Raw genomic sequence first — 12,446 nt, forward strand, 5'->3', positions numbered from 1 at the left:
CAAACGGGATACTCACGCTCTCACCAAGGGCGTTCACATCCCGCCGGTATACATTGTGAGAAGAACGCTTGCTCTTCGTCCGGCACATGACCCAATCCCTCACCACGGGATAGGCCCTCTCCAACGGCTCCGTCCTCTTGGGCGCGAGGCCCGGAAGTAAGAGTACACCCACGCCCGTAAACGGAATAGTCAATGACGATCTTTCGATCTTTGATAAAAGAAAGGAATTTATTTTGGTCCAAAGGAAGGTTCATACCTCCAACAATAGCCCGTGTCCGACAGCGCCGGAGAAGTCCCCTTCTCCATCAACTCCGGACGAACCATGGCCCTCATGAAGCGGATAAGGACCGCAAAACCAAGCGATGACCCAATCCCAACGCCCTAGGGAGCTCGGTCGGCAAGAAATGGAAGAAGCTTCGTCGACAACCTCTCACCCTTGTCTCCGAGGTAAATCGAAGACAAGAACCACCAAAGCCACAAAGCGAGCCCTCTCGCTCACCATACAAGGAGGAGGAGCCGTCTCCCTCCCGTCGATCACCACCGATGCCGGGGTCTTCCCCGCGAAGTAATCTCGAACATAGGTACTGGGTACCAAACCCGGCACCGCAACAGCCTTCGGCGACAGGTTCCAGCCGATCAACCTCCTCGCCTCGGCCGAATCCGCTCTCATGCCGCCTCCGCCACACCATCTCCTCGATCCCGCACGCGGACCGGAAATCATGCCGTAATCCTCCAAGGTGACTCCCACCTCACCAAAAGGCAGGTGAAACGTGGAAGTCGTATCCCAAAATCGATCCAAGAAGGCGCGGACCAGGCTAAGGTTGGCCCGCAACTTCCTCTTCACGATATCCCTCCAGACCTGAACCAGAGGACCGAACGCTCCACGCTCGATCATGGCCCTCTCCTCCTCCGACAGCCGCTCGTAGTGCTCCATCGCCGTCGTGTACCCCGAGAACGACCGGATATTCCCGGCCTCCTATTATGATTCGAAATAAAGCTATCTTTAGTTCTGAAGTAAATTTGAAGGAAATTTGAGCAAAAAACAGAAAGAGGATAAGTAATGAGTTAGGGAATTCCTATTTACCAAGCTCTTCACCGTCCTGTAGGACAAGTGACCCTCTGCAGCCCATACAAGGTGTCTACTCTCCCAAGTCTCAGCCCACGTGGGAGCTTCTCTCGGCTGACGACCCCCTCGTCCAAGGTGGGCCCGTCGCGGAATCTCCTCTTCCTCAGCAGCCTCCTCCTCAGGAGCCTCGTCTGCAGCAGCCATCACCGCGTCGGTGAAAGCCTGCTCCAAAGCCTCCTCAACCGCACTGGCGTCTATGTCCATGGGGGTCCTCCCCGAAGTAGAAGCATCATCACCTGCAGCATTAAAGTGAATTCAGGCCGCGTCACGTGACGACAAGCCTTTGTTAAGAAGTTTTCGAGCCTCCAAGGCCCGGGAATTCCCAATTTCTGGCCATCCTTGGCCATGTTCTCACCAATTCAATCACTCATGTGACAAATTGGGTCAAGTCAAGTCAAAGTCAAAGCCTAGTTCCGAATTCGAGTCGAAAATTCGGCAGCATTTCGCTATAATGGCGGTTATGCCCTAGAAAGGTGCCCTGCAAAAGTTGTCACCAACCAAAATTCCGAGATGACAGGAAGTTTACCCGTCACCCAAGGGTCCCAAATATCAAATTTCATCACGAATGGGCAATCCTAAGGCCATTTTCGAAGCCATTTTCGATCTAGCTGAGAAACCGTCTCAAAATTCGCTCAAGGGTTCAAAACTCGATGAAAATTCAAAGTGAATACATGGTTATGTTCCTAACATTGCCTACTATCCATTTCTAGCATCAATTTGGCAAAGCAAATCCATTTGGGGGAAAAGCCCCAAATTTTCGAGTAAATGGGTCGAAAACCCTAATGTTTGCAGCTCAAAATTCGACAAATACGGATGATTAATGCAAGATTAAAACACATACCTCGATTAGTCATATTTCAAGCAAGCTTTTGAATCCAACCTTGACGGAAATGGTGAAGATTTGAGAGAGAAATTGAAGGATTCGTGTTTCGAAATAATGAATTAAAACCCTTCTGATTTCGCGTTTTTACGCAGAATTGTCAAATTGGGGGAAGGACGCGCGGCGCGCGCCTCTTCCAAGAGACGCAGCTCTTGCTGCGCCTCTTCCTTTTGTTCCCTCCTTACGAATTTTCGAAAATTCGTTATGAGTTCGTTATTTGTGGGCCCATCTTTGGTGCGCCTCTTCCTCGATGACATTCGTATCATTTTAGTCCGTTTCGACGATTTTCTTCGTTCCGGCCCACATTTTATCCAGCGCGACAATATTTTGCAGTATCGTCCAAATTCATTTTATCCCTCGCAGCAGTATTTTGCAGTATTGCTCATTTTGTTTCAGCGCAGTGGTATTTTGCAGTACTGCTCACTTGAAGTTTCTCCCATGACGATCAAGATGTCCCTAATCGTCGGTGTATTCCCCAACAAGAGTTTGTTTGAGACCAACGCAAGCAAATTCAGCCTCTAAATTTCGCCAAAGTTCGCTTGAGACCGACGCAAGCAGACTTCCCCAGCAGTTTCTACCGACGTCCTGCTGTTATTTTTTTATATATCTCTTGTTCCCCGCAGAGTTCGACCAAAGTTCCCTGTGACCTCCTAATGCCTTCAGACACCAAGTTATCTTCAGACCAATGAATTCTTTTTTTCTTTCGAAGCGTCTTGATCCCGCTTCACCCAGGGGTGTCTCGGTATGATCTCTTCTTATGGTCAAGGCGAGCTTCCTTACGTAGTCTAATGGACTTTAAACGACCCTCCCCGACAGTCGACAGACTCTAAAATGTTCCCGACGACAGTCCTTGGTTCCAGACCCCTTGAGCCGCCTCGCGTCGCCATAGTCGTCAGGTTGTAATCTTCGATTGACCTGATGGCTATACTTTGACTTTCGCCTTGTCCAAGCCTCAGTCAAAGTGGGGGCTCTGTAGACACCTCGTTTCTGCACCCCTCGCAAACCACCCGGTGATGATTGGGCCGCATGTTTGATTCGCGGAACGATTAGTGACAGTTCGTAAGATTATCGTCAAGTGATTGCTCAAAAATTAATGTCAACCTCTTAGTTGTCATCTACGTGCCGATACGGTCGTTTTGGCGATAATTAGAGTACATTCGAGTCCGGGTCAAAAACCGTCTCCATTTTCTCGATAACCGTTAAATCCCGAGTCTGAATGTTCTGAATGTTCCGGATATTTCTATTCCATATTTCTCAAATTTTATCTTTTGGCAAATAATATCCCGTAATATTCAAAAGATAATCGAATTAAATCCGTCCTACCATAACTTAAACACGGAAATCTTTCTTAAACAGGAGGAAACCTCCTGGGAATAGACGCAGCAGGTGCTGCGCCTCTTCCAAGAGACGCAGATGGCTGCGCGCCTCTTCCCAGGCCCTTCTTTGCATGATTTACGTATCTTTTTATATCTTTCCGAGATTCACTTCCAAAGAGTCTCCGAAACCCTATTCCTCCGTGTGATTAGTATAAATAGGAGCTTTCGTTCCTCATATTTCTCACGCGAGTGTCCGCCCTTCTCTTCTCCCTTTGCATTCTAGACTTCGTTCTTACTAATTGGCGCCTACGTGCTTGAACCTTCGACCACGTAAGCTCGGATCCTTCCGGGTACCAGCCTCTCCGTTGCATGACCGACCAATTTGACCACTACACTTAATCAATCTAATTAATCAACTTGTTAAATCATTTTCCTCTCACGAGGGCACTCTTTCCTTGCATTCGCGTCGAGCATCACTAATCGATTTTCTTAGTTCTTCTCGTTCCATCAACATGTAAGTCTGAGGGTGTATAATTCCTTTTATTTATTGTATTTTACTTTATCGTATCACCATTGTAAGATTTATGTCGAATACACCATTAAAACCGATTTCTAAAACCGTGCTTTAAAACTCCCTTTTTACGGATTTCCAGTAGACAGACGAAGAGAAAGGACGCAGCAACTGCTGCGCCTCTTCGAAGGAGCGCAGTACCTGCTGCGCGCTCTTCGTGAGGCCGCCAGCTCTCGCTTCCTTTCTTCTTCCTTCGTCTTCTTATTATTCGTCAATTATTTTTGTTTGTTTCGTTTGTTTGTTATTAATCCATCATATTAGCATATAATTCATATGTATATCGTATATAATTCATTCACATGTTTAATTGTTCCGACTTAAATCCTAAATAATCAATATTTACGGGTTTTTCGTCATTAATATTCAAACCCGGATTTTAGAGATTCAATTTGTTCATGTTGAGTTTCTGAGATTCGTCATTGATATATTTGCATCCATGTTCGTCATCATTCGTCATGTTTAGTCTAATTAATTGTTTAGTTTGTTTTATTCATGTTAGTTTAATTAATCCCATTCATTAACATCGACCCTTCACATGATTAATCCGCTTAATCCGTCTAAATTCCATGTTTTACTGTTTTATTGACCCATTCATATGTAAATAATTCATTAAATCACTTTCATCCGACTAATTATTTTAATCCATCATTAAATTTAGCAATCAACATTAACGGTTTGTAGTTCCGGCTTCACGCCCGAAACTCACCCTTGAAACAGACGCGGCAATTGCTGCGCCTCTTCCAAAGGGCGCAGTGCCTGCTGCGCCTGTTCCAGGTTGAGTTCTGTCTCTGAACTCCTTTTCTGCCTAGACGTAGTTTAATTAGCTTGCGTATTAACTGACTAATACTCGTATTCACGCTAATTCCTGTTCGTAATTTATTTCTTTTATTCTTTTATTTCTTTTTATCCAATAATCCGTTTTAAAGGTATTTTCGACATAAATCGCCTAATCCGTTGTAATTAATGTAATTTCCTTTAATGTAATTTTCTTTTATTGTATTCATCCTATTGTTTGTGTGCTTTCACATGTAAATGAACATTAATCCCAATTTCGACCCAATTGTATGCTAACTAATTGTCAACCGACTTAGCTAATTCTCACATGTTAGGATTAATCAATGGATGTTGCATTGCATGCATATAGCCGACAATATATCAAGTACGAATAACTCCCCTAATCATTAGTAGAGGCCGCTATCGAGGCGGGCGGGATTAGGTGTTCGATCAAAAGAGCTTCCTAATACGTACCCTCACCCCTTACTCCAGATCTCCGTGAGCACCCGTGTTCATTGGCATCCACGAGAGTCATTCTAGACATAGAATGCTAAGGGTAACGATTGCTTAGTGTTCATGTCACTACTTTGTGTCTTGACATGACATGAGGTATTCGAACGGTTCCAATTTCCCATAAAAATTGGTGGCGACTCCTTACAAAATGCAAACGCTTGTTGTTTCCGAGCTCCCCTCGTCCCAAGCGCCCCCGTGGGCGGCCCGCTGTCCACAGCGGCCCAATCATCACTGGTTGGTTGGCGGAAGGTGTAGAAATGAGGTATCTACATATATAAGAAGGGAAACCAAACCCTTGCTTCCTTTTCCTTATAACTTCCACAAAACCCTAAACCTAATTCTCTCCTCTCTTTTCTCCCCTTGGTGCCGTGAGATCCTCTCATCCTTGGGATTCGTGCTGCCTTTTTCACCTCCTTTCTTCATCGCTTCTCGTACCTAGATTGATCATATTCTTTGGATCTATCAATCCTCGTCGTAAGTTTCGTAGTTTGCGCGTTTAAAGTAATATATATATATATATATATATATATATATATATATATATATATATATATATATATATATATATATATATATATATATATATATATATATATATATATAATTTGTATATTAATTGGAATCGTTCTCCTTTGGCACGTGTGACGACTTAATGAAGGCGTGGAGACCGCAACTGGAGAAGACATCAATCTTGTGGAAGACGATCTTTTGATGTATTTGCTAAAAAGGTAATTAGGTCTTTCTCTTTTTGTTGTACTTATGCCAATTGATGTAGTTAATATGATTTAATGATTGTTTTGTTTTATTGGTACATGTTTGATGATTTATTATCATGATTAATTGTGTTTTCGCATGTTGGTATATGTTTTAATGTCTTAATTGTATATCATATGTTGTTTATGCGTTATTATGAGTGTTGTGTGCGCAACTAGGGTTCGCATGTGAAACCCTAGAGACGACATGACAGGTGGCCATGAGCATTTCTCAAGGTTATAGCTGAAGCTAGTGCAACCTTGATAATATGATTGAAGGTTATAGCTGAAGCTAGTACAACCTTGGGTTATGACTCAAGTTATGGGTGAAACAGGTATAACCTTGGATATATGAATCAAGGTTATAGCTGGAACTACTATAACTTTAGAACGTGAGTTACGGTTATGGCTGGAACTAATGTACCCTGAGATTATAGCTCAAGGATACGGTTGGAAGTAGTATAACCTTGAGTTTTATAGCAAGGTTATGGTTGAGGTAAGTGTTACTTTAAGTTATATATTGAAGTTATAGTTGAGGTTACTATAACCTCGCATCCATAGTTCATGTTAATACTAATGTTACTGTAACCTTGGTAGTTTATACTTGCTCCATATGTTGTATTGTGTTCAATGTGTTAGATCCTTGTTGTTCCATTGGCCATAGGTTACTCTTGTTCATATGATAAGTAGGATAGTTAGTTATACAATCCTAAGAGTGGAGTCGTGGTGTTGATCACGCATGGAAAGTACAGTCAGTTATATTGTGCATTTGGTTTGTTTGCTAGTTTGAATAGATGACGGTAGTATCAGTTACATACTATCGAAATAAACCAACCCCCCTATTGATGTAGGATTTATTTTTGGTTTATGTTCGGGGGTGGCCAGAGGGAGTGGTTATATGCTCTGGGTCCCGAGTGTTGTTTGGTGTACGGTTATTGCACCGAGAGTCTGGCCAGGTTATAGACATATAGGCATTGGTTATACGCTATACATAGTACTGTGGAGGCAGTGGTTATACGCTCCGTACCGATGGAGGCAGTGGTTATACGCTCCCTCAGCTAGAGCTAGTGGTTATACGCTCTGTCAAGTTAGAGGAAGTGGTTATATGCTCTAACGAGCATTCGCTTTATTCGCTATGCGTTGTTCCTAGCTTCGTGCTTTCTCTTGTTGTGGATTGTGTGTCACCATAATTGCTACGCTTTGATGCTATCATCATCGTGCCTTAAGTTGTTGTGGGTCGTGTGCCACTTTGGTTGTAAGTGTACATGGTCTAGTGATTCCATATGGTCTAGGTTTTCATTGTCGAATCCATCGGATTGATAAAGTCATGGTAAGCTGTATTGGGTTTTCGTGAGTATAAATGGTCTCATATGTTTACTTGTTTTATATTTAAATTGTTATTGATTGTTGGTTATATTCAGTTGTTGTAAACATGACTGGGAGAGTATCTAGTTACTCCCAACTGATTGTCGACCCCCACATTAAGGTTGAATGCTCGTCGCTGATTGGATGATGTTGCTTGGGATGCATTGAGGGGCGAGACGAATAATAAATTAGGAGTTTGTTTTTATGTTTTGAGAACCTTTAATAATGTATTAGTTTGGTTTTGGATTTTTGTAGCGAACGGATTGGTCAGGTGTTTCCGCCACCTTGACCCTTTTATCATGGTTATACCCTGATAAATCATTTAATATACGTTTTTCCTTTGTTTTATAATCCGGGTTGTTACAGTTGGTATCAGAGCGAACACACTCCCAACTCTCTCTTAGTTGACGACTAAAGTAAATGGCCTAGTAAATGAGTGAGAGTAAATGAGGTAGAAACCAATAGGTTGGTTGGTTTTCTTACGTTTTTAGAGTGTATGAGTATTTGTTTGGAGTGGTACTTAGGTTTTACCACTTCTAATGAGTATTTGTTCTTGCAGATAGTGCGTAACGCGAATGGTGAGAGTGATGCTGTTTGCATAAGGAGACTTGAGGCCGCTTTGGCAACATGACCGAGTGTTTCACTAATCACCTCAACAACAACAATAATACCAACTACAACAACCATCCGCCTCAGACTGGGTTTGACCGCTTTGCTCGTCACCGTCCCCTTAGTTATGATGGTTCTAATGATTCTACCGCATTGGAGGCTTGGATCCGAGAGATCTAGAAGTTGTTTCTCGCTACTAAGTGTTCTGAGGATCAGAAGGTCAATATTGCCACCTATTATCTGAAGGATGAGACCGACAACTGGTGGGCTCTTGCTAGGGCTGGTCTGGAGGTTTAGCTAGGGTATGGATGGACTGTCTTTACTGAAGCTCTGAAGAAAAGGTTTTATCCGGAGGAGATGTGCTGGCAGAAGGAGCAGGAGTTCCTTTGTTTGTAGCAAGGTTCCATGATTGTAAAGGAGTATAGCAACAAGTTCGTGAAGCTGTCACGATTTGTGACCTCTGTTGCCATGGACAAGGTGTCGTGGACTCGTCGCTACGAGAAGAATATGGCTCCCAAGGTCCGGACTGCGATTATTGGTATTCCTTCGACTTTTATCCAGCATGCTTATGATCGTGCTCTCAGCATTTATGATTTCGTTCTTGCAACCGAGGCTGAGGAAAGTGCGAAGAGTAAGTTTGTGAAGAGGCCATATGTTGCGCCTAATGCTCCCCAGAAGAAGAAGAAGCTCGAGGCTCGTTCGTATACTCGGCGTGATCAGAGTCAAGCAAAGGAGGATATAACTTGCTACAAATGTAGGAAGCCTTACCATCCGAGTACGAGTTATGCTCCTGGTACTCCGATCATATGTTACACGTGCAAAGCTTCAGGACACGAGGCTGTTGATTGTCCCAGAAGCCAAAGGTTGATGCCCCTAAGGTTGATGCTCCGAAAACTAGCCGTGTGTTTGTGATGAGTCGTGCCTAGGCAGATGCTAAACCAGATGTGGTTACGGGTACTTTTCTGGTTCACTTTTTATCTGCTTTTGTTCTTTTTGATAAAGGTACGTCGATGGCTTTCCTATTTGAATCATTTTCCGTCCGCGCTGGACTCTCTTCCTCATCATCCATTGATATCTCTATATACCTTCCTATGGGTGAGATTGTTTCTTGCTCCGCTCTGTTCAAGGACGTACCTATCAGTATTGCAGGGGCGATCCTTCCTGCCGATTTTATCTAATTCAAACTAGGGGAGTTTGATGTGATTTTGGGCATGGATTGGTTAGCTTGATATGATGCTAGGTTTCAGTGCCGTGATTAGAAGATCGTTCTTAAGAGTACTATTGGTTCATGCATTTCTTAATAGGGTGTTAGGGTTACACCTTCTGTCAAGCGGTTTTTTGCTATAAATATGGTTAGCATTGGGTAGAAAGGGTCATCAGATCTATCTGTGCAATGTTCGAGATGTTTCAGCTGAGCGGAAGTTGGAAGATATCCCCGTGGTTAAGGAGTTCCCTGATGTCTTTCCTGATGATCTACCTGGTATTCCTCCTAAGCGAGATATAGAGTTCTGGATCGACTTGTTGCTTGGCACTGGTCCCATTTCAAAAGCTCCTTATCGTATGACACCAGTTGAGTTACAGTGTAATACTACGGTTTTCTATGTCTATGGGTACTCTATCGAGTGGGGCTTACTCTGTCGAGTAAGTATGTTTTTATACGAAACAGTAGTCTGTCTGATGGGTACTCGATCGAGTATGTGTGGCACTCGATCGAGTAAGGGGCACTCGATCGAGTAAGTTACTTACTCGATCGAGTAAGTGTGTTTTACGGGTTTGTTTTGATGGGTTTTGTTAATAATGCGGGATTAATATAAAAAGCTTCCGTCACTTTTCCTTAAACATTTTTTATCATCCTAAAACCTTCTATTGAAGATTGAAAGTTACGTTCTTCGCATTCATCGCATTATTAGCAAATCCTAAGGGCTATGATTGTCGGATTGTCTTGTTCTTTACATCGTTACGATCGTCATGTCGAGGGTAAGTTCCTTGTATAATTTATGTTGGGTTTCGTTGAATTTCTTTAAAACCCTAATTGGGTAATTTGGGAATTTTTATGATTGTATGGTTAAGGTAGTAATTGTATGAATGTATGTATAGGAGGAAGGTTCGTAGAAGAAAGGTTTTGAGACAGCTGCTAGATCGTCTGATTCTGTGATTGCTTTCCAGGTAGGGTTTCCTTACTCGGTATTAATTACATGATTGTGGTGATTGTGCTGTAGTTAGTAATTGTTGATTGTTTCAGACGGTTGTGATTTAATATTGTTGATTGTTCAGACTGTTGTGATTTCATATTGTTGAATGTTTCAGACGGTTGTTGAGGTTGTGTTGTGATCACGGTTTCTCTGTCTGTGTTCTTCGGGGTGCGTCCCTGGCTGAGTGAGGTCACTTGCGGGAGTGGCTTCACGCCCTTGATTCGCCTTCTGTGGAACCCGCCACAGAAGGGATGTGCACATTAATGAACATGGGTTTATCGCTCGATGGTGATGAGCGGGGCTTAGGTGGGAACGGCTGCGGTCCCCCACTGGCGGTGTGGAGTATCTGTTGCGATGGGTACTCTGGCAGGGCTACACACTTTAGTGTGTAGTCTGTTGTGTGGAGATTTGAGATAGAGACTGGGGTTTGTTGAGCTGTTTGTGCTGTTTGTGATATTGTTCCTTTATGGTATTTGTTTTTGTGTAATTAGTACTGACCCCGTTTAAATATTTTAAAAACTGTGGTGATCCATTCGGGAGCGGTGAGCAGTTATTAAGCAGGTTTGGTTGATGCGCATGGGATAGCTGGGTTGAGTCATCACGAGCTGTTTTAGAAGTCTTCCGCTGTGTCGAACGTTGTTCTTTAGCTAGTTGGTTTAACATTTGAGAACAGTTGTATTTTTCTTTTCAACGGTTTTGGTATTGGCATGTAATCACATTAAACACTATTTACTTTTAAGTATGTTTCGTTATTGTCTTATGATTATCATTGCCTCGGGAAACCGAGATGGTGATGTTCTCATACCTTAAGTGGTCTTGGTAAGGCACTTAGAGTATGGGGGTGTCACATACATGCACTTAAGAAGCAACTTAAAAAGATGATCGATAAGGGTTTTATCCGACTGTATGATTTGCCATGGGGTGCTCCAGTTTTATTCGTCAAGAAGAAGGATGGTAGTATGCGGTTGTGTGTTGATTACCCTGAGCTGAATACGGTTACGATCAAGAAAAAGTATCCTTTGCCGAGGATCGAGGATTTGTTTGATCAGCTCCGTGGTGCAATTGTGTTCTCGAAGATCGATCTGAGGTCTGGTCACCATCAGATTCCGGTTAGGAAAAAGGATTTTCCTTAGACTGATTTTCGTTTAAGGTATGGCCACTATGAGTTCGTGGTGATGCCGTTTGGGTTGACGAATGCACCTGCAGTTTTCATGGATAAGATGAACCGCACTTTCAGTGAGTATTTGGATAAGTGTGTCGTGGTGTTCATAGACGACATACTGATTTACTCGAGAGATGAGGCTGAGCACGAGAGTCATATTGGTGTTATTTTGGAGACTCCACGTAAGCAGAAGTGTATGCTAAGTTCTAGAAGTGCGAGTTTTGGCTGAAGGAAGTGACTTTCTTGGGTCATATGATATATGGAGACTGAGTTATGGTTGATCTGTTGAAGATTTAAGCTGTGGTCGATTGGGAGAATCCGAAGAATGTGAACGAGATTCAGAGTTTCCTTGGTCTTGCTGGTTACTATCATCGTTTCGTGCATGATTTCTTTAAGATCGCGAGGCCGATGACTCAATTAATGAAGAAGGAATCCAAGTTGATTTGCAGTGAGGCTTGTGAAGCTGCTTGCAAGGAGTTGAAGAAGAGGTTGAGTATCGCTCCTGTGTTGACTCTACCAGAAGAGGGCGCCGAGTTCGATGTTTTCTGCGAGGCGTCGAAGTCTGGTTTGGGTTGTGTCTTGATGCAGAAGGGTAAGGTCGTGGCTAATGCTTCTCGTCAGTTGAAAGTCCATGAAGTGAACTATTCGACTAATGATCTTGAGTTAGCAGCAGTGGTGTTTGCATTTAAGTTGTGGCGACACTACTTGTATGAGGTCTCTTACAACTTTTATACGGATCATAAGAGCTTGAAGTGTATCTTACTCAGAGAGATCTTAACATGAGACATAGACGTTGGTTGGAGCTGCTTAATGACTATAAGATAGAGCTGCAGTATTATGGGGTAAGGCAAACATGGTTGCCGATGCTTTGAGTCGCAAGGTGTGTCATTCTCTGAGATCCGTGATGGTGTTACCTGATGACTTGAGTCGAGAGTTCTAGAAAATGAGCCTTGAGCTAGTTCTTTCTGGTACATTAGATTTGAGTGCAATGGTTGCTGAACCCGAGATCTTTCATGAGATTCGAGTTAAGCAAAGAGAGGATGAATTCCTAGAAGGAGTTCGAGTCAATGTAAGAGAAGGTCGCGCTAAGGGCTTTGACGTAGGACCTGATGATGGTCTGCGATTTCAAGGTCTTTGGTGTGTACCTAGCTGTGAGGTCTTAAAATGTAAGACTCTTAAGGAGGCT

This window comes from Silene latifolia, chromosome 11 (assembly GCF_048544455.1).
Source record: "Silene latifolia isolate original U9 population chromosome 11, ASM4854445v1, whole genome shotgun sequence".
Lineage (NCBI taxonomy): Eukaryota > Viridiplantae > Streptophyta > Magnoliopsida > Caryophyllales > Caryophyllaceae > Silene > Silene latifolia.